Genomic DNA, 27,441 nt, shown 5'->3' with positions numbered 1-27,441 from the left:
CTGGTGCAAGTCCCAGAGTCCAAAGGCTCAGCCTGGACTCTGATGTCTAAGGACAGCAGGAATAAGAACTAGATGAGAGAGAGACAGAGAGAGAGAGAGAGAGTAGTGTCTCCTTCTGCTTTCATGTTCTATCTGGGACCCAAGTCCATTAGATAGAGCCTGTCCATATTGAGAGTGGGTCTTCCTTACTCAGTTTGCTGATCCACATGCCAGTCTATGGAAACATCCTCACAGACACACCCAGAAGAAATGCTTTTCCAATTCTCTCAGACTCCTTCACTCCAGGCAAGTTGACATCTAAAATAAATTACCACAAGTCCACCCTTGTCAACCTGGCATCCATATGTATCTCCTTAAACCAAACTTCCAAATAAAGACTATAACAAGGTCATGATTGCAGCTGACATAATAACACTATCCTGCCTACAGCCAAAAATGCATCAATTCTGTCCTCAAGAAAGAAGGTAAAGTTTTTAAGTGATACTCTTCTGATATCTAACTTCAACAATAAACTTAATACTACTTAAATACTGATATAAAGTCAATGGATCTTATGTTACCATAATAAAGGAATAAGAAAGAAAACAAACAAAAATAATGCTAAACATATATATATTTTTATATACATAAGTATTTATAGATATATGTTTATACACACACACACACACAAATGTGCTCCTTTTTGGCAGTACTGGGGTTGAACTTAGGGCCTCATGCTTACTCGGCAGGTACATAGCCACTTGAGTCACTTTGCCAGCCTTTTTTGTGTTGTTGGTTATTACTATTATTATTATTATTTTGGTGGGATTGGGGTTTGAGCTCTTCATGCTTGCAAAGGAGGTGCTCTACTGCTTGAGCCACATCTCCAGTTCATTTTACTCTGGTTATTTTGGACATAGGTTCTCAAGAAATGTTGTCCTAGTAAATAGCCTGATCTCAGCCTTCCACGTAGCTAGATTTACAGACATGAGCCTCTGGCTCCCGGCTTCTAGTAGTTATTTTTGAGATAGTGTATCAGTTTTTGCCTGGGCTGGCCTAGATCATGATACTTCTATTTGTGCTTCCCCAAAGCAGCGATGACAGGTGCACCACTGTACCCAGCTATTGGTTGAGATGGAGTCTCACAAACTTTTTGTTCAGTCTGGCTTCTAACCATGATCCTCCCAATCTCTACCTCCCAAGTAACTAGGATTATAGACTTCAGATACCACACCTGGCCCACACGAATGTATTCTTAACAAAATAGGGAGGAAATAATTGCCACAACTATAGTCTTAGTTTCAGTAGCTGGTCACATGGTTGTACTCCTAACTAACTTCTTGTAGTACCCATTGTGTTCCCTTTTCCTTTAGTAAGCACCTCATCCGATTGTGGTTCTTTACCTGGTAGGGTGAACTAAACTTTCTTTCCTGGAAGGTCTGGGCCATTTACAGTCCTGTGTGGATTGGGTTGTTCAAGTTCCCCATTAACCTTAATCACGGAGCATAGAAATACTAAGAGATACCCCAAAGAGATGGCCTGCCCTCTAGATATAATTTTTCTTAGTTCCATTGTGGAGTTGTAGTCCAATTTCCCCTTGCTTGTACAGATCCACTACCTTAGCCAGCATTGTAACTACCTTCCTAGCTTATTAACTCAGAGGCATGAGGAGCTCGAAGTAGTCAGGGAACAGTCTTACCTTTCAGCTCAGTGTCACTAAGCCCATGCATAACCACCATGGCCACTTTGTTTATTAACCCATTGGGCGATGCCAAGGATAACTGGGGAAAGAAACTGACTGGTATCCATAGAAAAAGGTAGCCCATTCATATTTTTTTTATTCATATGTGCATACAATGTTTGGGTCATTTCTCCCCCCTCCCCCCAACCCCTCCATTACCGTCCATCCCGCCCCCTCCCTCTCCCTGCCACCGCCTCAATACCCGGCAGAAACTATTTTGTCCTTAGCTCTAATTTTGTTGAAGAGAGAGTATAAGCAATAATAGGAAGGACCAAGGGTTTTTGCTGGTTGAGATAGGATAGCTATTCAGGTAGTTGACTCACATTGATTTCCTGTGCATGTGTGTTACCTTCTAGGTTAATTCTTCTTGATCTAACCTTTTCCCTAGTTCCTGGTCCCCTTCTCCTACTGGCCTCAGTTTCTTTTAAGGTATCTGCTTTAGTTTCTCTGCATTGAAGGCAACAAATTCTATCTAGTTTTTTAGGTGTCTTACCTAACCTCATATCTCCCTTGCGTGCTCTCATTTTTATCTTGCGATCAAAGTCCAATCCCCTTGTTGTGTTTGCCCTTGATCTAATGTCCACATATGAGGGAGAACATACAATAGCCTATTCATATGATTATTAAAGTCCTTGCCTGCTGAGGTGACATTTTGATGACCATCATATGAGACAAAAATATCTTCATGTTCTTTACCCATTCCGAGAGGTCTACTCATACCTTTTCCCCAAGTGTCTTTGTCATCAATTTTCTTATAGTGTTCCTTCAGAGTCCCCAACCATCTAGCCAAACCATTGACCACAGCTCATGAATCAGTATACAATCACGTGTGACCATTTGTCCTTCCAAGCCAAGTGAAAAACCAGGCACACTATCCAAATTCCTGCTCCTGGGAAGAATTCTCTTCATCTGACATCCTTCAGGGGATGTTCCAGTGAGGCACCATAGTGCTACAGTTGTCCACTTTGGGGTAGTGCTTGTATATCATGTAGAACCACCTATAAACCAGATCCTACTTCTTTCTCCTCTGTTAATTGATTATAGCCAACTGATCACATGAGGCCTGATCACATATACACCACTTTCATTTAATGACAGAGTGTTATTGTACACACTCAATTTTATGACATGGTAGGTGAGAGAACACCTGCCACATAACTGGTGCCTCAAATTTCATACTACTTGGTAGCCCATGATCAAGTGTTCAGTTTCCACTAAGGCCCAGTTGCACACTAACAGTTGCTGTCAAAGAGAGAGTAGTTGTCTATAGATGTCCTCAGTGCCTCCACTTTATTTAGCTACAGTGGCCTGTCAAAGGCACCAGTCAGCATTCTTATCTGCTACTGACCCTCAAATATTATGTGGTCTGCTGGATCAACTGGCCAAGTGGTAGAACAACATGCACAGCAGGCTGGGCCGATTGCAGAACTTTCTCCTGTTCTGGGGCCCCTTCAAAACTTGTCATTTTTTGGAACACTTGGTAAATGGGCCAGAGTAACAAATCCAACTGTGGCATATGTTGCCTACAAATTCTAAACAGGCCCACTAGGTGTTGTGCTTTTTTCTTAGTTGTAAGAGAAGCCTGGTGCAACAACTTATCCTTTTACCATAGAAGAGATACCTCAACATGCTCCACACCACTAGAACCTCAGAAATTTCACAAGTAGAAGAACCCTGAATGTTTAGTTGAATATATTTCCTGGCCTCTGCAACACAAATGTCTTACCAGTAAGTCCAAAGCAATTGCTACCTTTCGTTCACTCAGTCCAGTCAGCATAATGTCATCAATTTAATGGACCAGGGAAAGGTCATCAGATCCCTGCAAATAAAGTTGTGACACAGGGCTGGAGAGGTAAGACAGGGAAATGTATTGCTGACCTTGCCAGCTGAGAGCAAATTGCTTCTGTTGGGCCTTACAGACAGGTATGGAGAAAAAGGCAATTGCATACCAGGTACCGAAAGATGTGTTCACTTGCTCAAGCAAGGAAACCCCAGCTGGTATAGCAACAGCAATTGGAGTCTATTTTTGGTTAAGTTCACAGTAATCTACTGTCAATCTCAAAAAAAAAATCCGTGTATTTTGCCTGGGGGCAAACGGGACAGTTAAGTGTGGACATGGTGGGAACCACCACCCCTGCATTTTTCAAATCCTTGGTGTTGACACTCACGTCTGCAATCTCTGCAGGGATACACTATTGGTTTTGATTTACAATCTTCTTAGATAAAGGGAGCTCTAACAGGTTTCACTTGCCTTTGCCACCACAATGGCCCTTATTCTACAAGTTATTCAACCAGTATGAAGACTCGGCCATCTTCTGAGTGTGTCCATTCCAATTACTCATTCTTGAGCTCAGGAAATAACCATGGGATGTGTTCATGGACCTACCCAACCTATTTTCAGTTGGATCTAGACTAAAATTCCCTTGATCACCTGCTTCCATAAGCTCCTACTTTGACAGGAAGGCAACAGTGATGTTTTGGATCTTGTGGAAACAATGTCAGTTCAAACCAGGTGTCTAGTAGTACCAGAAGGTTTTTTTTTTTTTAATTTTCTACTGTGTTACTTATCTGATTGTTCATTTTGGTAACTACATTCACCTTGCCTTTGATGGTTGAGTGCTGCCACTTGGGCCCTACCACCCAAGAAACTGGTTATTTCCAGTGCAGTTGAGTTTTCCAATTGAGTAACAGACCTTCCCAATGTAACAGCTTCTCTAGGTTGTTAGTGCTCCCGTCACAAATCTGTTTCTCAAAGTATTAGTGCAAGGCATATCTTCTGTACTCTCCCATTGTGTATGAGTAGGTGTTATGTGGCAATTACATTCTATCATTCCAAGTTCCCTTAACCTCTGAATCCCTCTCTTCCCCAGGAAGATCAGGTATCTCTAGTTCTCTTAGAACTGAGCCAACTTTACATAGATATTTCAGACAACTAACCAAACAAACTAGTAGCACCTTTTTATAACTTCCCATACTGCAAGATTGAATCCAGAATCTCTGCTCAGTGAGTCCATATCAATAAATTCAGTCTGGTCCAAGTTTAACTCTGTCCATCACTATCCTACACCATTCTCTTTCTACATGTATAATTCAGAAAATTCATGTTGTTCTTTTGAACTGTAAAGTGTTTCCACATAGGTCATCTCACTGTTACCTCATATTTAGGTAAATATTGAAAGTTGAGTTTGGTTGTATGTCTAGAAACAAAAAAGGGTAGTTGGGGGTGGTTGGGGGAGTGGACCCTGAGGAAAATCAACATAATTTTGCTTGACAATTGCCTCATACAAGGCCATTACTGTTTCCTTGGACAAATGGAGGATTAGTCTCCTCAGAAACAGGTAGAAAAGCCAATGGTGGAGGCTATTTCTGGGGGGGGGGGGATATCATCAGAATTTAGGAGCACAATGTCACCCGTGTCATTAGCATCCTCCCATACATTCCCATCTCAGCTTATAGGATCCCATTCTTTCTTAATCAGTGCCCTCACTTTAAAAGTAGATACCTTAGGAGGCTGAGAGTTAATCTTTCCTTATAATTTAACCAAGTATTTGTGTCTAATTTTCAGCAATGTCAGCCCTGTGGTTACAGAAGACAAGCTGCCCCTTCAGGGCACACGTAGAAGTTTTAGTCTATTTATGCATATCTGGAGCCAGGAATTTTAATCCTTGAGCTCCTTGTCCTTTTCTTTCACCATTTTGTTCAGTTACACTAGGAGCAACCAACTAGTATCATTAGCTTTCTTGGTTTTCTAGAAAGGTCAAAAAGGATCATGTATAGAGTCACTAAATTCCTTCCTTCTTTTAAGGGGTGAATAAAGAGTATCAAATACATTTTGTCTTAGTTTTTTGTCTCTATGACAAAATACTTGAGAAAATCAATTTAAAGAAGGAAAGATTTATTTTAGTTCACAGTTGAGGGGTTACACTCCATAGTTGACTGGCATCATTGTTTCTGGGCCTGTGGTAAGGCAGAATATCATGGAGAAAGAGTGAGAATTGTTCATCTCATGGCAAATGGGAAACAGAGAGTGTAATAGGGAAAGGCCAGGGCCAAGACACACCACCTTCTACAGATCCACTTCCTCCCAATAGACTATTTAAATTTTGAATCCATCAATAAATTAAACCATTCATTGAGTTTGAGCCTTCATAACCTCTGGAAATGCTCTCAGAGCTGAATCCAGAGGTCTGCTCTATTAATCTCCTAGGTGTCTCTTAATCTGATCAAATTGACAATCAAGATTGACCAACATATACCTATTTTGCATATCTCTGTGAGTAGTTCATGCCATGGACTATTGGTATATTCTATGCTATTAGAAGTAGAACTCCTAGCATTTTTAGGCTTAATCAGATTAGAGAGACAATTCCAGAAATCCTCAAACCAATTGAAGAACTTTATCCTTAAAACTCTATTCTTCTAAAACCACTCTAAATATCAAAATCTGGATTAATTGGAGTTCTCCAGAGAAATAGTGTGTATGCGGTGATTTTTTAGGAAGGTGACTCACACAATCACAGAAATTAAAAAGTTTCATGATGTCCATCTGCAAGCTGGAGAGCCATACAAGCTAGTAGCATGATTTGGTCCAAGAACTAGACAGCCTCAGAACCAGGGGGGTAAGGGTACATCTCCTGTGCAAGACTATAAAGATCCAAGAGCCTCTGAAGGGTCCCAGTGCAAGTCTCAGAGTTCAAAGGACAAAGAACCTGGAGTCTGATGTCCAAGGGCAGCAGCAGAAGAAAACACATGGCATTCAGGAAGGAAGAGCCAGAAAGATCAGTGGCCCTTCTTCAAGTCCCTGTTTTCTCTGGACCCCTGGATGATTAGATGATGCCACACTCCCTTCTTCTCTGGAAACACCCTCACAGACACACCCAGTTATTCAGGCATCCTTCAATCTATTCAACATCCAAAATGACCCACTATATAGCCCAAAGTCAGAGAGCCAATAAATATTAAGGCCAGGAACTTAAACCTTGCCTATCTGATTTTAAAGACTGGACTCTCCTCTGAACCATTTGTCTAATTCCTTCTTACTGGTTAGAATAAAGTCCTTAACATTTGTTCCAGCCGTTGTTTTCCATATCTTGTGAGACTTTCAATTGTTATCAGATGTTCAGCCTTTTGCCAAACAGGATAAGGCTCCCCACAGTTGGCTGGGAAGTTAAAATCCTCTACTACTTTTGGAGTTTTCCTCTGTTCAGTGTAATCTCCAGGTATTTTGAATTTCTTAGCACACATTGGAAACAAATGAGCACTCCAAACCCATCTTTCCATTTCAGCCTGAGTCAGTACAACCTGAGTGACAAACAATAAACACAGAAATGAGCATTTTCAGAATGTCAGTCAATCCAGAGTTAAGAATTGCCTGTATAATATGAACAAATAAAAGTGATTAGTAACAATGATTTATCTAAACAGAAGAATGCTGGTTGTCTATCCATAATCTAATTTCTCTCTCTCTTTTTTACAACAGAGCTCCATTTTTGTTCATGGTAACAATATGTGTCCAGTTGAATATATATATATATATCTGTGTGTGTGTGTGTGTGTGTGTGTGTGTCCTTACAGCTTTAGTGTGGTCTGCTGTGAGATGCAAGCAGAACATCAGGGAAGTCTCCTTAGAGGAGGCCCACCTGCTTAGCCAGCATCTTTTGCCCTTTGCCTTCTCCTTCTTCTGCCTACAAGGCAGCATGGTGCTGAGAGTAGAGCAGCCATTTTGCTACCAAGAGGCAGTAGTCTTGAAAATAAAAGCATCATGTTAAGGGTGACTGGAAGTTGAAAGAGCCTAAGTCCCTGGGGGCATTGTAGAGAATATGGACTGCCTGGGTATACACTTCTTCTTATGTGAATAGCACTGAATCCTTATTTGTACATTGGGTTTTCAGTTATATGGGGCCAAAACCTCTGTGTAATTGGTACCCTGAACAATGCCTTACAAATATTAGATTTGGCTTTTTATATTATCAAAGTGATAAAATCCCATACATGAACTATTCCTTTTGCATCTACAATATTTCTAGAAATTTGGTGAACCCTCAACATTAGGCAGGGCTGCTCAAAGGACAGAAATTCCATGACCTCTCCCTAGATTATAAGTCTGCGAAAGCAGAGATAATTTGCAGCTGACTCACTGTTGACTACCAGGACCTAGAAGTGACATGCATAGAAAGTCAAGTATTTGTCCAATAAACGAATGACTGAATGAACAAATGAACTTACAATCCAGTAGACAAGATTAGCAAGTAACCAGATGACTACAAGGGAATAAGCTCTCAGTTAACAAAACCATGTAGGGTTTCCTGCAGATGATTTTCAAACAGGAGCACAAAAATTGAAAGCCTGCAGCAAGGTAAACAATACAGTAAGAATTTTCAGAGGTGAGAGGGTAGTGTGTGGCAGAGAACTATGGAGTTTTCACCATCTTTTATTCCGTCTCCCCATTCTGCAAACTCCCTCATTGTTTTTCCAATTTCTCTGTTCTACATTAATACTCTTTCTGGAGGGTAGGGCTGTTTATTGTTTAATCTGAGGTATCTTCAACCCTTAGGAAGGCTAGGCTACCTGGTCTTCACCACAAAGCTTAACCAGCGAAGAAAACAAAAATGGCCTGCACTTGAACATCATTATGTCTCCATAAATACCTATTCCTGTGCATCTCTATAATATGCTACATTTGTCATATCCTGTGAAGGCATAAAGCCTGGTACCTCTCATAAAGTTACATGGCTTGAATGATAAAAGAAATGTGAGGATTTCATGGTTCACTTTGCTGCTGTGTAACATTAACTTCATTTTGTATTTCTATCAAAGGAAGTGAATTATCTCAAGGACCCCAAAGTTACTAAATGTTTCTGATCTCATTGGAGGCTGCCCAACTTTTTGTAGAAGTAAAAAAATGGAAAGGGATTCATTACACACACAAGTGCAGAATTGACTTTCTAATATGAATCGAACTCTTTCTCGTCCAGTTAACAGCTACCATAATCAACAGAATAATCTAAAAATCAGCAATGTCACAAATGGGGCACAGATTATTTTCATAATAGTGGGCTTTGACTTGCCATCTTGATGACAAATTTGCATTTGACCCTGCCTTGTGGCTTATATAGTCTAATTTATATATCTGATTGCATTGATTTTGACAGTTTTCTGTCACAGTTCAACAGTTACTATTTTTCTCAATCTGAAAATTGAAGATTATGGAACAAACTCTTCTCATGCCATCTCTCCTCAACATTTCTGTGTTAGTCTGCTTCTGAAATAACATACTGGTCTGTTTTTCTTACTCCTAAGCAACAGTTTTAACAATTTACATGAAGACATTTTTCTATTTTTTGTTGCCAAAAAGTACAGAGCAGTGAGTACTTTGTTTCATGCTGTTAATATGCATTATTCAGAAGGCAATGATCAGATGGATGTGGTTCCATTCACACAGGAAGTGGCATTTATGTATAATCCATGTGCTGCTTTTTAAAGATGTAAAATGGTGAACTTCAAACCAAATGAAAGTCAAGACTAGTTTCTCAACTAAGGCTTGTTGTTGTGTCATCAAAAATAATAGTTCACTTCTGAATTAGTTGAATAAGTTTTAAAATATCATAATAGCATACTGACGCCTTCTTGAGAACATTACATGTCTATCTCCAGCCCTCTTCCTTCCTGACTCTCAGCATTCACGTTCCCATGGCAGTTGGCAAGTTCACGGTTAGCTTTCAGACTCTAATTCCTCTGGACTTGGTTCACTATTGTGCCTGCTGTGCTGTGAAGCCTCCGTCAGCCAGGTCAATCACCAGGGTAGAAGCTATTTCACACTGCCTTAGAGCCTGTGACTGCTATTAACTAAACAGAGGCTTCAACTTATGTCTTTGGCTCATGAGTCATTCATTAAGTCATTCTCACAAGTTACTGGGGACAAACGTTAAGTGCTTTCATTTAATGACTCTTTAACCACTTCTGAAAACTGATTTTGCATCATTGTCCCTTGAAGAATGAGTTCTTCATTTGCTCCCCAATTTTTTCCTCCTCCTCATTTAAAAAAAAAAAATTAAAAAACCACATCCAAGCCTCACTTCTTTTCTTCTTTGTGGGTAAGTAAAGAATGTAGTCTCTTTTGAAACTAGCAAACCCTTGCTTCCCAAGTCCTTCTCTGGTTATGTTGATGTTTGTATTGAGAATTCCTTATGTGTAAGTGTTTGAAGTTAAAGAAAACACTGTTAATGTCTAAAAAAAGTGTTCTGCACAGAGTAACCAACCAATGTCACTGATTGTTTAAAGAGAAACATCTATTATTAAGTTGCTACTAAAATCTAAAGCAAAATTTTACTGTTAAAGTAATTAACATTTTTGTAAAATGTGTACTCCAACATAAAACCTTACAGGCAACATGAGTTGAATTTCAATTTGATGATGTTCCCTCTGTTGAGTCTTTGTATATTGTCTAGTAACCTGTGTATTGTCAAGTAACCTGTGTGACTTGATAATGACATAACTGTTGGCCTTAGAACTTACTGAAAAAATGGATTGAATTTTCTGGTTCAATTCCAGCAACCAAAAAACTAAAATAAGTGATTATTCTCTAATAGGGGGGTGAATGAGAGCACTTAAGAATTAGGATCATGCCTGCCTTAGTTTATGTAAGTTTGGAGGAGATGCAGAGAAAGGATGGAATACATTAACAGAATTTTCTATATTTTGAGCAACTTATGTGTGTAAATAACCTTATTGCTTTTTAAACAGTTAATTCCATTACATAACACATTTTAAGACAGTATATAAAAGTAGATTATGGAAAAAAATGTCACATCCCAGTGTTCTTGTCTTCCAGGTCCCCTTCTCAAAAACATAATTTTTAACAGTTTTTTTTTCCTATCACAGGCTTCACTTGGTTTAGTGAGAATTACCTTGACCACTCTATTTAAAATTTCAATACACTTAGATTCTGCTTGGGCCTGTCTTTGGCTTCCTATGCCTTCCATATGCTGGGAATATAGGTATGTTCCACCAACACCTGGTCTATTTGTTGGTATGGAGCCTTGCTAACTTTTTTTGCAGGATCTGGCCTCAAACTGTGATCCTCTTAATCTCCACCTCCCAAATAGCTGAGATTAAAGGCATGAAGCACCATATCCAGTGCAATTTTTTTATTTCCTTTAAAGAAAAAACACCATGGATGGATTTTTTTTCTTTTATATGTTCTGAGTTTTGGTCAAGCATATTTATGGCCTCAAAAAATCATTATGTTTATATTTCTATGTTACATTATGATGTCATGGTTTTGCCATCATCTTATTTTCACTATCTTTATTTTTACCCAGACTTTTGAGGTATAATTAACAAAAATTTTATATATTTGCAGTATACAACTTGATGCTTTGTTCATTTGTTTTGTTTTTTTTTAAATTTTTTTGAGACAGGTTTTTCTATGTAGCCCAGACTGCCCTTAAAGTCTCAATCTTCCTGCAGCAGCTGTAGGTAGGAGTGCTGGGATTACAGGTGTGGTGGACTTATCATTTTTTAAGATTGGAATGTTTAAGGATTGTTCTCTTAGCAATTTCCAAGAATACAACACACTACTATTCACTTCAGTCACCATGATGTCCAGTAGATCTCCAAGACTTAGTCATCCTGTTTAGCTATTTTCAGCAATTATTATGGCCTGGATCAAGCTACCATGGGTTTCAAAAATTAAGCAATTTGCAGCATACAGTTATGTAAGTAAAGATGCACTTTTGAAACAGAATGTTTTCATTAGCCAAGAAAGTAGTTATAATCTTTAAAGTATGTAAAATAGAAGGTTTTAAAAATATGTATAATTTGGAAGAGGAAAGATGGTGGGTTGCTGACAGGAACCACTTCCCTGTATCTCCACAAATCTGCAAAGAGAGTTGGAAAATTAGAATGCTAAAAAAGAGAGGTGTCAGTGTAAGGACAGACAGTAGCTAGAGAGACTAATCTCTAACTAAACTTTTAAAAGTGAAAACCCACAGGTGCGAGAGTACAGACCTGGACTTGTTCCATCCCATATCCCTCCTACCCCAGATTTTGGGGTTTTAGGTCTTTTTGTTTTGTTTTGTTTTGTTTTTCAAATCTGAATTCCAACAGTCACTCACAAAGGCCTCCCTGTAAACAAAACAATTACATAGAAGTCTAACAGCAGATCAGCAAGCCTTGCCAGAGCCACTAGACAGGAAGTGAGCAGGCTAGCTGGCTAGAGCTCAGCATACAGGTCTCTTACCAAAGACAAGGGGGATGCCTAAATGAACTGCCAGCACTTAACCTAAGGCCCAACCCAGCAGTGTATACATATACACAAGTGACAGGAGTTATTCACCCTCATTCCCCAAACAAAACATTAAATAGGAAGCCTAGGTGCAAAAGTGGCAGGGGGAAAGCTCATCATGGATAAGCCAGAGCAGCCACTGGACAGGGAAAACTCAGGCTCCAAAAGTGGCAGAGTGCTTTCTAACCCACTGTCTGTGCTCAGAACTGGAATCATCAACCCCCAAATATCACCTCACAGAATTGCTCTGTCTCACTCCAGCATCTTACCTAATCCAGACCCACCCACCCCCACCCTCACCAGGTTACACCTGGGCAATTCAGGGTCCTGAAGGGACACTTCAGTAAATTTAACAGGAGAACTGCAGACAAAAATCTGAGGGCCAGAGATTGGAAAGGAATATCCAGTGTACTGATAGAGAATGGAAGACATCCACTCTACCTCTCAACAAGGAAGAAATATTGGCATTTAAATGTTTTTTAAGTTTTAATTTATCTCTTTTATATTTCCATTTTTCTTCTTACTTTTTCATTTCTTATCTTTTTTTCACTTTCCCTATCTCTTGTTTATAAATAATTGTACTGGTTGTTTATTCTACCTCCATCTTACATTACTCTGAACTTTTCTATCCCTTTGTAATCCTTGATAATAACACCCTACTACACAACATTTGAATTATTATCTCTATACACAAATGTTTTGTTTATCTGCAGCCTTCATGTCACTCTCCTTCCCCTTCCCCCATCTTCCTTATTTTCTCCCTCAACTACCTTATTTTTACTACCTAAGTTTTAACTCCTATGCAAACAAGTTGTATTTTTTTACCGCCAACTATACCACATGAGAGTGCTAGCCCCCTTCATATGTAATGTGATCAATTATACAGAAAATACCACCAAAATTATTCTATTTCATGAAAATATCTGGTTTTGTATTGAATTGGTGAATTTGTTATTGCTGAGTTACACCCCAAGGCCAGTGGTCAGAAATGGTACATCAACCTAGCTACTAAGTAGTCTTGCCAGAGCATATAAAATAAGTCAAGGGAAAGACATTAGGTGACTAAAACCCCCAAACAACTAACTGACTACAGATGAGCAAATCACAAAACAAAGACACAAGAAATACGAAAATCAAAGGAATATGACTCCTCAAAAGATCAAAATCATACAACAAAGGATCTGATGGATAGTGAAGGGGATGAAATTTCAATTTCTGAGCTAAAAAGAATGATGATAAGAACAAATAATGAGATGAAAGAAGACATGCAAAAACAGCTCAATGAAATCAAAGACAATATAAAAAACAGCCAAATGAATTCAATGAGAATAGAAACAAGTAAGTGAACTCAAAGAGGATACAAACAAACAACTGAATGAACTCAAGGAGTATACAAGTAAACAGCTAAATGAAATAAGGAAGGCAATGTAAGACATGAAAGGGGGATTCAATGAAGATACAGAAAGCCTGAAAAAAATCAAATTGAAGCTCTGCAAATGAATAGCTCCTTAAGTCAAATAAAAAGAATCAATGGAAACACTCTCCAGCAGACTGAACCAAGTGGAAGACAGACTATCAGGGTTTAAAGATGATGTAGATATAATTTTTCAAATCAGTTGAATATATAGACAAAAGAATGAAGACATATGAATGGAATATGTAAGAACTCTGCAACTCCATTAAAAAACCAAACTTACAAATTATGGGCATTGAAGAAGAAGAAGTGCAAGTTTATGTCATAAGAAACATATTCAACATAGTAATAGTAGAAAACTTCTCAAATCTTAAGAAAGAGATGCTTATCCAGGTATAGGAGGTCTCTAGGACTGCAAACAAGCATGACCAAAATAGAACCTCTCCACAGCATTTCACAGTTAAAATATTAAGTACAAAGAACAAAGAAAGAATATTGAAAGCTGCAAGAGAGAAGCACTTATAAAGGCAAACCCATCAGAATAACAATAGATTTCTCAACAGAAACCTTCAAAGCAAGGAGGTCTTGGAATAAAGCATTTCAACTGCTGAAAGAAAATAATTTCAATAGATTTATTTTTCTACCCAGAAAGCTATTAGTCATAATTGAAGAAAAACTAAAACTTTCTATGATAAACAAAAACTAATGCAATTCATGACCACTAAACCAGAACTCTGAAAGATACTCAAAGGAATCCTACACACATGATTAAGATGAACATATCCATGAGAGTATAAGAATAAATAAATCTCCCCAGATGAGAAGATAAGCAAATGAAGAGTAGGAAAGGATCAGACATCAAAAAAGCAGCAAAATGGCAAGAATTACCACAAAACTTTCAATATTAAAACTGAATGCTAATGATTTCAATTTCCCAATCAAAAGACATAGAATGGTGATCTGGATTAAAAAGCAAGACCCAGTGATTTGTTGCCTACAAGAAATGCATCTCACTGATCAAAACAAACATTGGCTTCAGGTAAAAGAGGGAAAAAAGATTTTCTAAGCAAATGGACCCTGCAAACACGCAGGAGTAGCTATACTTACATCTGATAAGTAAACTTCAAACCAAAACTAATCAGAATAGACAAAGATGATCACTTCATATTAATAAAAGGAACAGTCCACCAAGAGGAAATAGTTGTGAACATATATGTACCTGATGTTCATGCACCCAGTTTATTAAATAATCACTACTATACTTAAAAACACAGATAGACCCCAACACAATGACAGTGTGAGACTTCAGTGCCACACTATCACAAATACATAGGTCATCCAAACAAAAAAAAGTCAATGAAGAAACCTCAGAATGAAATGACCCTATAGACCAAATAGACTTAATAAGCATCTACAGAGTATTTCATCTAGCAGCAGCACAATGCACATTTTTCTCAGCTACCCATGGAACTTTTTCCAAAATAAATCATAGATTTGAACATAAAGCAAGTCTCAGCAAATACAAGAAAAAGAAAATTTCTTATTTTTCTATCAGAGCACAGTTGAATAAAACTGGAACTTAAAAGCAAAGGAAACTACAGAAAATAGTCAAACCTATGGAGACTGAACTATACAGTGTTCATTTCATACATTGTTCAATACCAGTGTGTCATTGAAGAAATAAGAGGGGATTGAATCATAAAGTTCCTAAAATCTAATAGGATATAGAAAAGGCAGTGTGAAGGAGAGAGTTTATAGCTATGAGGTCCCACATTTAAAAAATAAAGCAGAGAGATTTCAAATAAATAACCTAATGCTGTTTTTCAAGCTCTTAGAAAAATAAAAACAGACCACATTCAAAATTAGAAGATGGAAAGAAATTATGAAAAATTAAGATCAAAATTAATAGAAGAGGCCAAAAAAACTATATAAAGAATCAATGAAACAAAAAGTTTGTTCTTCAAATTAATACATAAGATTGATAAACCTTAGCTAATCTGACTAGAAGGAGGAGGGAAAAGACCCAAATTAATAAAATTACAGATGAGAAAAGAAGATATCACAAAAAATACCAATGGAATCCAAAGGATCCTGAGAGAATACTTTGAAAGCCTGTACTCAAATACTAGAAAATCTAGAAATGGATAAATTTGTAGATTCATTTGACCAATCAGGATTGAACTAAGGATACAAACCATCTAAATAGATCTATAACAAGTAATGAGATTGAAGCAGTAATAAAAAAAGCCCAGTATCCAATAGATTTCCTGCTGAATACTACCAGACCTTTAAAAAAGAATTAACGCCAATACTCCTCAAACTTTTCCACTAAATTGAATGGAAAGGAACACTACAAAACTCATTCTGTGAAGCCAGTATTACACTCATTGCAAAACAAGATGAGAAGACAACAGCAACAACAAGAAAAAGAGAACCGTAGGTCAATCTCTTGATGAACATAGATGCAAAAATTCTTGATAAAATATTTGCAAAAAAAAATTCCACAACACTTCAAATATAATACATCATGATCAAATTAATTGTATTCTAGGGATGCAAGGATGGTTCAACATACTAAAATCAATAAATGCAATAAACATATAAACAGAATCAAGAACAAAACCCACATGATCATCTCAACTGATGCAGAAGCAGCCTTTGACAAAAATCAACATTCTTTCATGATAAAATCTCTGAAGAGACTAGGAATATAAGGAACATCCCTCAACATTATAAAGGATATATTCAACAAACCTATACCAACATCATACAAAATGGGGAAAAACCAAAACCATTTCTTCCAAAATCAGGAATGAGACAAGGGTGTCTACTCTCCCCATTTTTATGCAATATAGTACTGGAAATCCTATCCAGAGCAATAAGATAGGAAGAAGAAATAAAAAGTGATTTAAATAGAGAAGGAAGTAGGCAAAAAATATCTATTTTCAGATGATACAATCTTATATCTAAAAGACTCTAAAACCTCCACCAAAAAACTCTTAGACATCATGAACACTTTCAGCAAAGTAGCAGAATACAAAATTAATATACAGAAATCAGTACTTTTTCTATATACCAGTAATAAACAGACTGAGAAAGAAACCATGAAAAAATATTATTTTCAATAGCCTCAAAAAACTAAAAATACCTAGGAATACATTAAATTAAGGAAGTGAAAAATCTTTACCATGTAAACTATAAATCACTGAAAAAAGAAATTGAGGACATGAGAAGATGGAAAGATCTCTCATGCTTATGGATTGGCAGAATCAAAATTATAAAAATGGCTATACAACCAAAACCAATTAATATCCTCAATGCAATCACCAGCAAAATTTCAATAACATTATTCACAAAGAAAGAAAAATCAATACTAAAGTTCTTATGGAAGCACAAAAGACCTTAAACTGTCAAAGCAATTCTGAGCAAAAAGAGCAATGCTGCAGCTATCATGATACCTGACTTCAAACTATATTACAAAGCTATAGCATGAAAACAGCATGGTACAGGCACAAAAAGAGACATGAAGATCAATGAAACAGAATAGACGGCCCAGACATAGATCCAAGCAGCCATCGCCATTTGATTTTTAACAAAGGATTCCAAAAGATGTATTGTTGAAAAGACAGCCTCTTCAACAAGTGGTGCTGGGAAAACTGGATATACACATGTGGAAGACTTAAACTAGATCCCATATCTTATCAAAATGGATCAAAGATCTCAATGTAAAACCTAAAGTTTTGAAACTACTACAGACAGAATAGTAAAAACACTGGAACATATAAGTACAGGCAGTAAGTTCCTGAACAGAATTGCAATAGCTCAGCAAGAGAAAAGATTAACAAATGGAACTGAATGAAACTAAAAAGCTTCTGCACAGCAAAGGAAACTGTCCCTAGACTGAATAGATAGCCTCCAGAAAGGGAGAAAATCTTTTCCAGTTCTGTTTAACAAAGGATTAATAAGTAGAACTTACAGAGGAGCTCCAAAACCTAAACTCCTAAACAATCAAGAACTCAGTAAAGAAATGGGCAAATTAACTGAATGATTTTCAAAGGAAGAAGTACAAATGGCCAATAAATGCATAAGGAAATGCTCGATACCCCTGGCCATAAAGGAAATGTAAATCAAAACTGCCTTGAAATTTCACCTCACTACTACCAGAATGGCTATCATGAAGATCACAAGCAACAACAAATACTGGTGAGGATGCAAAGGAAAGAGGAACCCTTACACACTGTTGGTTGGAATGTAGATTAGTAAACCACTATGGAAAGTATGGAGGTTCCTCAAAAATCTTAAAATACAACTACCTTAAAATCTAACAATATCACTCCTAGGCATATATTTAAAGAAATGTAAGTCAGATACAATAGATGCACTTACACACCCATGTTTATTGCTGCATTATTCACAACAGCCAGGCTATGGAAACAGCCCAAATGTCCTACAGCTGGTGACTGGATTAAGAAAATGTGGTATTTATACACAACAGAGTATTATTTAACCATAAAGAAAAATGAAATTATGTTGTTTGTGGGTAAATGGAAAGAATTGGAGGTCATAATGTTAAGTAAGGGTTCAGAAGGACAAAGGTCACATGTTTTCCCTTTGTGGAAGCTAGATCTATAAGTTAAATGAATACATAAATACATATATACAGACATATGATCATGATTGCAATAGTGAGACTGTTTGAGGGGACCGGGGGAGGCAGAAGAAGAAAAGAGAATGATAGAGTGAACAATATTGAAATGCGTTGCATCTACATAGGAAGATGGCGTAATGAAGCATGCTGAAAACTACTGAATAATAGGCCATTGGAGGGGAACAGGATGGAGAATAAGAAGGGGTTAATCTGATTAAAGTACAATATATTCACAGATGAAATACCATGGAGAAACCCCTTTGTATATTAAGTGAATATACACTTAAAAACATGAAGGACAGGAATGTAAAACAGGTCCTGATAAGGTGTGGGTAGTAGTAAGTGGAGGGAGGATGAATGGAGAGGATAAAGGAGGTGAACTTGGTTGATGTACTTGTATGAAAACAGAACAATGAAACTTGTTGAAATCTTTTAAGTAGGGAAGAGGGGGATAAGGGAGAATGGGAGTGTAAGCATATATGGAAATATCACAAAGAAACTCCCTGCACAACTATATATACTAATAACAATATGCATAATTCTTTACCTGAGAGGATAAACACCCCCACTTCATCATAAACATATAAGCCTATGCTTATATGTAAATGAAACACAAGTAAGTGCTTCAAGACATTACAATTCAAAAAAGAGCAAGTGATAAAACATACAAAGTCTAACTTTGAATGCATAGTTTGTCTTGTAGTAAGCAGTTTATCTTGTATGAAAAGGTACTTTAAAAGAGCCTGAGACAAAACAAACCTCAGCCACTTCTTAAACTCACATTAATGCATATTGTTTGGTGTCATGAATGTAAAAATAATACAAGACACTAATACCTAAAAGTACTCTTGCTTCTGTGTTCCTTTAGTATTAATGCATATTCTATAACCCACAATTTTATTTCGGTTTGGTTCTTTCAGCCCTAAAAGGAAACTGAGATGTTTTCTTCCTAATCTAATAGGATTAGGGCGAATACAGATAAAAAAGATGTGGAAAACATGATTTGAGAAAGAAACATAGTCAAACATCCTAGGTATTTTGTACCCTAAGTTACTGTGACAGGCTAATTTCTCTCCTTATCTCAACCAAAGACTAAAGATTTCTTCTCTGGAGAGGTGTGGGGAGCCATTCTGGTAGTAGTGAGGTGAAATTTCAATGCAGTTTTGATTTACATTTCCTTTATGCCCAGGGGTATTGAGTGTATTGAATAAGCTGCGTGTTTGAGTTTGGCACAGCCCCAAACCGCAGAAGGGACCAAGTATAGTTATGCCCGGTAAAATTGCACGCTTGATTGGCACAGCCTCAGCTGCAGAAGTGGGCAAGATGCAGTACAGCTGTTTTTTCCTTTAATGTTTAGTTTGGAGAGAAGCTGTCAGAGGTTCCTCCTGTTCCAGAAGATCCCAGTGCCACGCCCCCTCCCCCAAGAAATGCCTCTCTCCCCTGTTTTGCTACTGCATATAATAAACGCACTGGAGGTGGGGGATGGGGCTGATGTGTCTCCATCCCAGCACACAAGCCTACCTGGCCCCAGCTTTATGCATGTTTTGTCTGCTGTCTGTTGTCTTTCCTACATCTCCCGTCACCATCCAGTTAGGTTTCTAGGACAAGCTCATGTGAGACGCCAGAGGTGCGCCTGAACAAGGATCTGAGAGCGAGGTGATGCCTGGACAGGAAACTAAGTACAGGGGAACATGAAGCCTGAGATGAGGAGACACTCTTCAAAGAAGCCCACATAAGAAACTAGTAAGGTGTGGGGGGAGTGAGTTGAGTACGCCAGGTATAAAACCATGGGACAGAGTGAGTTTAAGGACCGAGAGCTCTGTATCAGGCTTTGAACGCTTTGTTAACGATTAGAGGAAGCAGAGTCAGGTCGCTTCCACTTATGCAGGTTTTAGATTTTGTACAGGATACCTGCCCATGGTTTCCAGGAGAAGGCACTGTAAATTTAGAAACATGGAACAAGGTAGGAGACGGGCTGAGGGCATGCTATGTGGCTGAGGGGCTGGCATGCATGCCCATTTTTCTTTTGCTTTGTGGTCTTTCACTAAAGATTGTGGCCTACTCTCTCACATAAAACCTCCTCGGTAACGGGTGTGGGACTCACCGTTACAATCCGCCAGACAGTGTCGCTTAAAGGATTAAACAGCTGTACTGCATCTTGCCCACTTCTGCAGCTGAGGCTGTGCCAACCAAGCGTGCAATTTTACCGGGCATAACTATACTTGGTCCCTTCTGCGGTTTGGGACTGTGCCAAACTCAAACACGCAGCTTATTCAATACACCTGTCGGCTCCCCCAGAGAAGGTTGTTCTTCACTGGTGAGCACTACGCTTAGTTGAGGAGGCGATAGCACAGAGAAACAAGAGGATTAAGTGAGGGTTATGTAAGGAAGATTGTTGAGAAGTCAGCAGAATGGTGGAGAATTCTCTGGATAACCTGATCAATTGATACAGACTAAGGCTACAGACATTCATGTTCCCAAAAGAAGGTCCCAGGCAACTCCCCTCCACTGAGTCTCAGAGTTGAAAAGCTCTGCACCCTTCTAACACTGTGGTGGGATGCTTGTCTTGGAGGATAGCCTCAAATGTGAAAAATAGTGCCTAAAGCAGAGAGAGGGGACTATCAAGCTTCTAAATGAGGGAACTTTATGTTGGATCTCTTCCTTTACCCAGGCAGGCTTTGCCTTTGTGTAACAGAGAGATGGTTCGTCTATCCAGTGCTTGGTTTTAGAAATGTTTTTGAACATGGTGTTACATAAATATCCGCAACACAAATGTCTTTGCAGTTTGTTTGTTTTTTTTTCCAATTTATTTTATTTATTTATTTATTTATTTTTTGAGTTCTTTTTTTTTTCTTTTATTATTCATATGTGCATACAAGGCTTGGGTCATTTCTCCCCCCTGCCCCCACCCCCTCCCTTACCACCCACTCCATCCCCTCCCTCTAGCCCCCACCCCCTCAATACCCAGCAGAAACTATTTTGCCCTTATTTCTAATTTTGTTGTAGAGAGAGTATAAGCAATAATAGGAAGGAACAAGGGTTTTTGCTGGTTGAGATAAGGATAGCTCTACAGGGCATTGACTCACATTGATTTCCTGTGTGTGGTTGTTACCTTCTAGGTTAATTCTTTTTGATCTAACCTTTCTTACACTGTTGGTGGGAATGTAAACTAGTACAACCACTCTGGAAAAAAATTTGGAGGCTACTTAAAAAGCTAGACATTGATCTACCATTTGATCCAGCAATACCACTCTTGGGGATATACCCAAAAGACTGTGACACAGGTTACTCCAGAGGCACCTGCACACCCATGTTTATTGCGGCACTATTCACAATAGCCAAGTTATGGAAACAGCCAAGATGCCTCACCACTGACGAATGGATTAAGAAAATGTGGTATCTATACACAATGGAATTTTATGCAGCCATGAAGAAGAACGAAATGTTATCATTCGCTGGTAAATGGATGGAATTGGAGAACATCATTCTGAGTGAGGTTAGCCTGGCCCAAAAGACCAAAACTCGTATGTTCTCCCTCATATGTGGACATTAGATCAAGGGTAAACATAACAAGGGGATTGGACTTTGATCACATGATAAAAGCGAGAGCACACAAGGGAGGGGTGAGGATAGGTAAGACACCTAAAAAACTAGCTAGCATTTGTTGCCCTTAACGCAGAGAAACTAAAGCAGATAACTTAAAAGCAACTGAGGCCAATAGGAAAAGGGGAACAGGAACTAGAATTTGTTTGTTTTAATCAGGTTATAGATCCTTTGCACATTACCAATCAGCTGTGTCTGCAAACCAGTGAGGTGACTTCTATTTAAAGGGATCCAGAATCATCTGACACTGCTGATATTGCCTAAGTCTTGTGAAAATCATGTCTAGAGGATTCCTCCAGAGTTCAGTACCTGAAATAATGAGCAAGCCTGAAGTCGAACATCCAATAAAGTAGGAAAAAAGGAAAGAAGCTGATATTACTTAAGAATCAGAGACCACACTGTGGGCTTTACATACTTTATCTCATTTAGTTCTCATTGTAACAAGATAATATTTCACTATTTCTTCTACTAACTGAGTTCAGGCTCTATGAAAAACAAAATGTAATGAACATTGGCAAAGACGGGGTGCTTCTTAAATGATGTTTAGAGTATTAAAAGTGAATTTCACTGCACATTGGATCCTGTATTAGTCTATTTTCTATTGCTATAATAAAAAACCTGGGGCTGCATACTTTTTGAATCAATGATTTTATTTAACTCACAGTTTGGGAGGTTAAGGTTCAAGATTGGGTGGCTTCACTGTTGTGGCCTCTTGTGAGGGCCCCCTTAGCATCATGTCAGGAGCAAGTGCAAGAGAAAGGTATCACATGGCAAGATGGTAAATGAGAAAGTTGTGTGTGGGGGTCTGTCTTGCTCTTTTATAACAACATTTGACAAGAACTAGCCAGGGTTCCATGAGAACCAACTTAATTCCTTCAAGGGCTTAACCCAATGACCTAAGGACCTCCTATTAGGCTCCATCTCTTAAAGATTTTACCTCCTTCAACACTGTAGTGATGAATCCTTGGGGAACAAACTCAAACCATAGCAATCTATAGCAGACCCTTTTATTGCTTGTGGGGGAAGTACTGCTAGGAAAATGAGTGAGAGAACACTGAGTGCATACACATATTTGCTCCACACTTTGATCATCAAAGGCATCTAATTGTAGAGATCAACCTGTACCAGAAAACACTCACACAAACTCCAAAGTAAATTTTCAAACCCCATGGAGATCAGGGATTTGTGTGACAAGTAAGAAGGCTTTGCTAACAGTGATTCCTTGCTGAATTAATCAGGGTTAATCTTCTGCTCTGACAGACACATAAGCCCTGTAAGTTGAGAGGAAATAAAGAATCTTTTTAAACCTAGCCTGAGGGTCCATACCTGTAATCCCAGCACTTGAGAGGCAGAGACAAGATGATTGTGAGTTCAAGGCAGCCTGGACTACATAGTAAGACCCTGTTTCAAAAGAAGAAAAGGAGGAGGAAGATAGGGAGGGGAATAAGGAGGAGGAGAAGAAGGAGAAAGAAGAGTGAGAAAGAGAGAGAGAGACAAAGAAAGAGATCAGAGTTGGTGTTAGAATTTTGTGAATCTAGGAATTGTAGGTTCTCAAAGGTGTCAAGTTCATTGGAGGTCAGAAGTACAGACAGGCTGTACTCTAGGGGAAAGCCTCTTAGAACAGAGTATCTCAGGATCTGTAAAACGTCTTTCTGAAAGATGATGCTCAAGTAGAACAGCCATGGCTCCTGCTCTTCCCTGCCAACTCACAGCCTACCTCCAACACTTAAGACCAAGTGATGCAATATTCCCTCTCCCACATACTCCTGTAAAGTCGTCACATAGCCTCAGCTTTGGTGTCCTAGGTGGCAAGCAGCTACAAGGCTTGGGTGGCAGCTCAGTCTATGCTCAGACAGCCCTAACCACTATATTGAGCCAGAAATGTCTCATCACACCATGTACTTAACTTACTTCTGCAATCTCAGTGGGCTTCCATATTTCATCCACACAGCAAATGTTTTTAAATATCACACAAATTTTCTAGCTGCTTAGTATCATAGTCACATAGAGATGAGATCTAGTAAGAAATGTCAACCTAGGTGGATTTGGGATGAGTTACTTGCATCATGACCTAAAACAATGTGATTCAGAAAAAAATTCATAATCAACATCTAGCACTGTTTGGAATGGAACGTTTACATGAAGCATGGACCCTTAAAAATGTATCGCTGTAAGTCATCTGCCACTAATGTTTAACAACCAGTATGTTTACACTTCTAACAAACTTTGGATTCATCCTCCATAGTGCACAGGCTGACTTTGTGAGAAAAGCAAACAATTTGTCACTTGAAGCCTTTTCTCTCCTGAATTTAGTCTTTCCAACTATTTCTATCATTTTTCTTTTCAGATACTTTACAATACTGATTGATCATCTGAAAATATTTTTAGTTCCCTGGGGTGAACTTTAATGCAGGCTACTAAAGGTAGTAATAGGAAATAGATTAAATCTGGGACTTAATTTCTTCTCTATAGGCAGTTCTAACCAGAAGCACACTTCAGATTTCCTAGGAAGCTGTGCCTGAATACAGATGTTGAGACCACTTCCTTGGAGAGCTCGATCATGAGGTGGTCTGTGTGTTTAGAAAAGCTACCCAGGTAATTCTAAGACAAGCTCCTCACTGAGAATCACTGTCCACTATTGCTTCTAGCCTTTGTGGCCACATTTATCAGTATCATTGACTAAGAGCAGTCCAGGGAGTTTCTGTTTGTGCCCATCATTTATTGAACACTTTGACCCCACCATGTGGTAATGAGTGAGATTTCTAAGACAGATATGTAGAAAGAGAAGAGTAGAAAACTAACGACCAAAACCAAGAAGAACACCCAGACTGAAGACAAGAAAACAGCCCATGGCAAAATAATTTTACATGGAGGGAGGCAAAAATCACAGGAGTTTAAAGGTAGGAGAAAGAGACACAGAAGTAGCAGTAAATCTGCTTGGCTTTGGCTCTAGCTCAAGGTGCCCACCATTCCTCCACTCTCCAGAGTATCCACATCTTCACCCAAAGACCTAAAGGAGCAAAGAATTGGAAGTAAGCCCTCCATTCTTCCCATGGGGCCTATTAGACCCTTAACTATAAAGGGGCTCGTACCACCCTCCTTCTAAAGTAATCACTAGATCTTTGGTCTTGATATTGTGCAAAATTTTGAAATACAAAGGCATCTTTATAATTATACAGATTATAAGTTAAGGGCTGGGCACAGTGGTTCATTCCTGTAATCAGTAAGATCGTGGTTCAAGATCAGCCCTGAAAAAAATTCATGATACCTCATCTCAACAAACAGCCTGAAGTCCCAATTATTCAGGAGGCATGGGGAGTAGGATTACAGTCCAAGGCTAGTCCTGGACTTAGCATGAGACTCTATCTGAAAAATAACTAAAACAGAAAGGGCTGGGGGGAAAAGGCTCAAGTGATAGAGCACTTGCGTAGGAAGTACAAGGCTCTAAGTTCGAACCCCAGTATTGCAGAAAAAAAAAAAAAGATTCAAACTTTGTTGTGCCTAAATCTAAAGCCTAAATGGTCAATTCTGATATTATAGTGACTGTCTTTAAAATTTTTTGGCAATGAAACCAGAGACACAATTGACTATTCTCTAGAAGGAGTAGCAAGGGCAACAAAAGGTCTTGGGAAGATAAGCCCTAGGCAGTGTTGAAAAGGGAGTGAAAGGGGTCAAAATGAGACAATCAATTAACTTTCTGGAGACTAGGATCTTCCCACAACACCCAGCATTATATCCTTAATTGTTAATGTACTAAATGTATCTTTTGATAGTACAGTTCTTACAATATTAAGTTATAATCTTTGATCACTTTGGGGCCTACAGTTCAAAACAATATGGAACCCTTAGAGTTAAAAATGAGGAAGGAGTTTTAACCATAGGAGAGCTTGGAGAAAAATGTGCTAAGAAGTCCAGTACCTTTAGTGTGAATAAATGAATTTTGTTGTATGAATTTAGCCAGCCAGCAGAGGAGGGGATAGGTAAATATAGCTGGATCAGAGATCTTGACTTGTACCCTCTTACTTCACATACAGTGAGTCTCCCATTGCAACAAGTTCTGGCCACAGCATCGTGGAGGAGATGTCATGTACAGTTACATACCAACTTTCGACTGGAGCAACTGTTTCTCCAACTAACAGGTCCATGTGCACAAGGTTAAGTAGGGAACACTGACATGTTTTTAAACAAAGTAAGAGTTAGAGTTCACATTCCTAAAATGAGATTAATACACATTGTAAGTAAATGCCTCTCCATCTACTGAGGAGAACAAATTATCTAACAAATTACCCAGGCTACCTTTGAGACAGGCTAGACAATAGGAAAAGAGATGCCCTGGGTCCTCAGACTCCAAGTAACTAATTCTGACAAGGCAGAGGAAGGTGTGAACAAGGACTAGAAAATAACACTTCTGAGAAAAACTCCAGGCACTGTATCTTGGCCCCACCTGTCAAATCTAGTTAGTGTTGATGTTTCAACACCTTTTTGGTCTCATGAACACCAAATGATTAAACAAAAACAAAAACAAAAACCATAACAAATTCCTGGGACATATCTGTACTAAGAACCTTTCAGCAAAATGTAACACAACTTAATAATCACTCAGTGCATTGGGTAGGATTTTCTGGTCCTTTGCTGGCCTCTGCTGCATTCTTCGGATTACACACACCTTCTAGGGATTTCTTCAATGGTTTGTAGCAGTTTCATCTCTCAGGGAGAAATGTCTTCAGATTTTATTCCAAATATCATCAAATATAAAAGAGCAAATCCCTTACCCTTTCATATCTTAATTGACATAACTGGCCTACACATTTTTAAAATCCAGAAATAATTAGTGTGGAGGCCATGGGAGTAGGAGCATTTCAAGGGTTCTCTCAAATTGATTAACTCATTTATATAAGGTAAGAGCATCTGCATAGCCCTTCAGCATGCAATGTGATTTTCCTCAGGAGGTTCTCCTTTTCACAGGCTTAAATATCTTAACTTTCTATTTTTTTCAATACCCTGTGTTCTAATGAAGAGAAAGTGCACATTCATTGGCTAAGGAGACCCTTTATTCACAATGGCTGGTATTGAACCTAACCAGAAAGGATGCTTATTTAGGTGAAGTTTCTATTTAACAACAAAAAAAGGAAATTGATCAACTCAAATCATGTTTGAGCTGCAAGATTTCAAAAGAAAAATTGACTAACACATTGGATAGATTTTTGACTGAAGACATTCACCAGTGATTCATTTCAAAGGAAGACATTCTGGAGAAAAACAAATTCATGATGATTCTCATTTTTAAAATAATAACAATATTATCATTTGGGAAAATTTTATAGAATTCTGATGAAGGTATTTATGAACAGGCATTGACTCAAGGGGAATTTTCAGACAGAAAAAAAAATAAATACAGAGTTAAAGAATAAGAGTTAGGTCACTGAGTAAGAAGCTTGGAATGGATGATGATCCATTTGATGATCTGTATCAACAAAATATGTACCTAAGCGTAAGATGGAGGACAACAGATGAGGCAAAGCTAAAATAGAAAAATTTTTTTTGTGTGTTAAAGATTTGGAACTTTATTCTGAAATTTATAAGAGATACTGAAAGATTGACTCAGTGGATATTGTGGCCAAATTTGAATTTATAAATATTAATATGGCAGCTTCAAGAAGGATGGATTGAAGAGTATCAGACTGGAGACAAAGACAACTGTGACCTCAGAAAAGTTACTTTGTCTCTCTGAGTAATTGAACCTAATTAGTTTGTGGCATGAATGAAATGAC

Source organism: Castor canadensis, chromosome 1 (genome assembly GCF_047511655.1).
Source record: "Castor canadensis chromosome 1, mCasCan1.hap1v2, whole genome shotgun sequence".
NCBI lineage: Eukaryota > Metazoa > Chordata > Mammalia > Rodentia > Castoridae > Castor > Castor canadensis.
Note: the sequence above shows the minus strand (reverse complement) of the source record.